This window comes from Terrapene carolina, unplaced genomic scaffold (assembly GCF_002925995.2).
Source record: "Terrapene carolina triunguis isolate 2854851 unplaced genomic scaffold, T_m_triunguis-2.0 Scaffold233, whole genome shotgun sequence".
Lineage (NCBI taxonomy): Eukaryota > Metazoa > Chordata > Testudines > Emydidae > Terrapene > Terrapene triunguis.
The window spans coordinates 5,209,744-5,210,063 of record NW_020664584.1 but is presented as its reverse complement, the minus strand read 5'-3'; positions in this window follow the sequence as shown (position 1 = coordinate 5,210,063).

The following is a 320-nucleotide window of genomic DNA, read 5'->3' as shown; positions in this document are numbered from 1 at the left end:
TGTGTGTGTGTGTGTGTGTGTGTGTGTGTGTGTGTGTGTGTGTGTGTTTCAGGACCGATGCGGTACTGGGGAGAAGGTGTGGGGGTTGAGTGATAGTGTTGCTGCTCAAGAAACCAAGATCAGAAATTTTGGTGATCTCATAAGAAATAAGCTGCCTCCACACACCCCTTCTCTCACATACGTGAGCACACACACGATCGTTTAGAGGGATGACTCATTTTCCCTTTTCTTAGCAATTGAAGAGGATTTTCCCAGCATATTTCACTGTGCTGGGGCAGGTATTTAACGCTCTTTCAAAGGGACATTCTCAAGTAGCTTTT